The sequence below is a fragment of the Papaver somniferum genome, chromosome 6 (assembly GCF_003573695.1).
Source record: "Papaver somniferum cultivar HN1 chromosome 6, ASM357369v1, whole genome shotgun sequence".
In the NCBI taxonomy this organism is placed as follows: Eukaryota; Viridiplantae; Streptophyta; class Magnoliopsida; order Ranunculales; family Papaveraceae; genus Papaver; species Papaver somniferum.
The window spans coordinates 120,790,832-120,793,817 of NC_039363.1; the positions used below are offsets into that span (position 1 = coordinate 120,790,832).

Below are 2,986 nucleotides of genomic sequence, written 5' to 3' on the forward strand. Positions count from 1 at the left end.
CATCCCATCATTCATCAATATTTGTATAGAGACGTATAATAGACATAATATTTGTAAACAAAATTTCATCCTATCTTCCATCAATATTTGCATAATGACACAATAGGCTTAACTTTGTTGTCAAAAGTACATTCTATATTTTATCAATAAAGACACATATGCAAGTACGCATACTATGTTAAAATCCAATTATTCTAAACTCTATTTCAATCATTGAAACTTTCTTAGAGGATGACAATAGTTGTTTTCACGAACTATTAGCATCAAAGTGATTTTCAAGTTATTGAAATAATCAATACGAAACATTCCCGGTTTACATCAAATGATTGTCTCACACAAATCATGTAAGATGTTACTAGGAAATTTTCACATGATCATATTTTGACTTGCATCAAGAATAAGATGAACTTGGTTAAAGCGAAAGCTTACCAACACATATTTCGAGAAATATATACGCGAGTTAAACTCGACTCGAAATATCAAATGCGTATAATCGAATACTATATAGTAATACGACTTTTGTCTCAATATAGGAGATAAAGTAGAAATAGAATTTATGAGTGATAAATGAGTTTCAGTCTCCACATACCTTTTGTTGATGAATTTCTACAAGATTTCCTTAGTAGTTCTTCGTCTCCAATCGGTGAACGCCGTGAATTTAAAGCTCAACTACACAATTTATCTTAGTCTGAGACATCATTATAAGTAGACTAGAAATCAAGACTTATAGTTTTGATCACTAACATTGACAAACAATATTGAGATATAAACGCTTGCGAGTTCGACCAAGCAGTGCTCTAACAACCTTACTAATTAGTGTACCCGTTGTATTGGCTTCTTCAGATGGTTGGTCAAGTAGTAAAAATGTTGTATTTTCCGGTACATCATTATGGATTGGATTAGTCTTTCTGGTAGCTATACTTAATTCTTTCATTTCTTGAACCTAATCAATATTTTCCAGATAAAAAAATGACCCCTCCCTCCAACCCCTTCGAGTTGTGAGACACATTAAAATTCAATACAATAAAAAAATAAGTCTCAAAAATTGGAGGAGGGTACAAATTCAAACCTCTTGACAAAAAAAAGAATTTAGATTCTAATATAATTAATATAGTAATAGTAGAATATAATAATTATAATCGTCCTACACAAATATGATCCAAACATGATATAACATACATATGTTATGCACACATATACGTGCATATCAGGAACGAAAAAAATGCGGATATGGTTGAATGGTAAAATTTCTCTTTGCCAAGGAGGAGGCGCGGGTTCGGTTCCCGCTATCCGCCTAATCTGAAATAATGTGATAGGATAAATGCTTTGGTATAGTTGACCAGGACAGTGTAGTGGTTCTATCTTCACCCTTCTTTTCCTCCCATCCCAGAGGAAAAAATGGTATAAATGACTAGTTAAGAGAGTAAAACCTAAAAAATAAGTTTGTCCCTCCTAAAACAGCTCTGTCAGAAAGCAATGAGGTCAAGGATGATGAATGTACTGTTGTCAGTACTCAGAAGTTTTCAAATCTCGTGCTTTGTTCCTTCTGTGCAAGAAATGACCGTACTGTGAATTTCTATTGGGATTCCAAACGGAATGATTAATTTATAAAGAAACTCCGAAAAGTGATAAGAAAGATGGAGTCATATCTTGGTGAATGTACCAGCTCTAGAAAAGAGATTGCAGATTCCAGTACAAAGGAAAGGAACAAAACAACTCAAGCACGCAAGATGCTGTGTTCATTTATCATCCTCGGGTTGTTTCGGTTAACTGTGGTGCTATGAAGCACGGATACTGATACGGGGATACAGGATACCGGGATACTGATACGGGGATTCGTCAATTTTTGAAAAATAAGGATACATGATACGTAGGGGTAGTGTATTTATTAAAATTATTTAATTTTATAATAATTCATTTTAGTAAAAAGAATCACATAATATTAAAAAAATTATTAAATACTTTATGGAATATTAAAATATAACAGATAAAAGTTGTTTAACATCTCGCTCGCCCATCACTCATCAATATCGTGTTTATTAAAGAGCACCACTTCTTGTTGTAGATCCTCAAGTGAAAGATTTGCAACTTCAAGTTATCTCACACCGTCTAGTGTATCAAATTTATCTTCACTGATATCCCACATTCTACATTCTCCTTTTGTATAATTTTCACTTTTTCGTGAAAGGATGTGAATATTACTATAAAAAAACAATAAATCCTCGGCACGTTGGGTACAATCTTGTTTCTCTTCGTTGAATGATGCTCCAATTTATCTCCAATGATAAAAATTATATATGCTCCAATTATATTATATGAAGTATCCCCCCTCAGAGTATCCGAGAGGTATATCAGAGTTTCCCCTACCCTTTTCGTAATTAATAAAAAGAGATACTTTAAATGGAGTATCCCATACGGATCCCCAAGTATCTGACACTGATACGGCGTCCGACACGGATACGTCACCGATTTTGAAGTATCCGTGCTTCATAGCTGTGGTGAGATGAATTATCACCCCAACACAAATTGATTGTGTTGGAAATATGCATCATCACCTTTGCCCAATTCTGTTTATGAGGAGGCATAATATTGGGAAGGATTCGGAAATTTGTTCAACAAGGTAACAATTTTTCATGATTGATTTTTATCAGTGATGTATCTTCACTTGGAGGAATAAAATCTTTTAAAAAGGATTGAATATATTCTGTTTATGCAATAATATTCCTTGTTTCTCTCTTATTTTCGATATTTATACTATTCTCGTCCAAAAGGAAGTCACTCAATATCGAATGGAGAAACCAATCATCCACTGATAAATTAACGTTATTTTCTTGTGAATCAATTATGAATCAAACAAAAGATGATCAAAAAACTTAAGGTTCAGTGAGATTCTCTAAGAAAACATACTCTTTCTGTCAGAAAAAATATCAAATATCATGAACACATGCTCAAGGATTCAAGAGAAATGCTTATTGATCTTCAATTT

The 2,986-nt window shown here is 33.1% G+C and overlaps 1 non-coding gene across 1 annotated transcript; it reads left to right on the top strand.

The window, feature by feature from the left end:
• The first annotated feature begins 1,224 nt into the window (after positions 1-1,224).
• Positions 1,225-1,295, top strand: TRNAG-GCC. The gene has a single exon. It is a non-coding gene; the product is annotated as a tRNA-Gly (tRNA).
• The last annotated feature ends 1,691 nt before the right edge of the window (positions 1,296-2,986 follow it).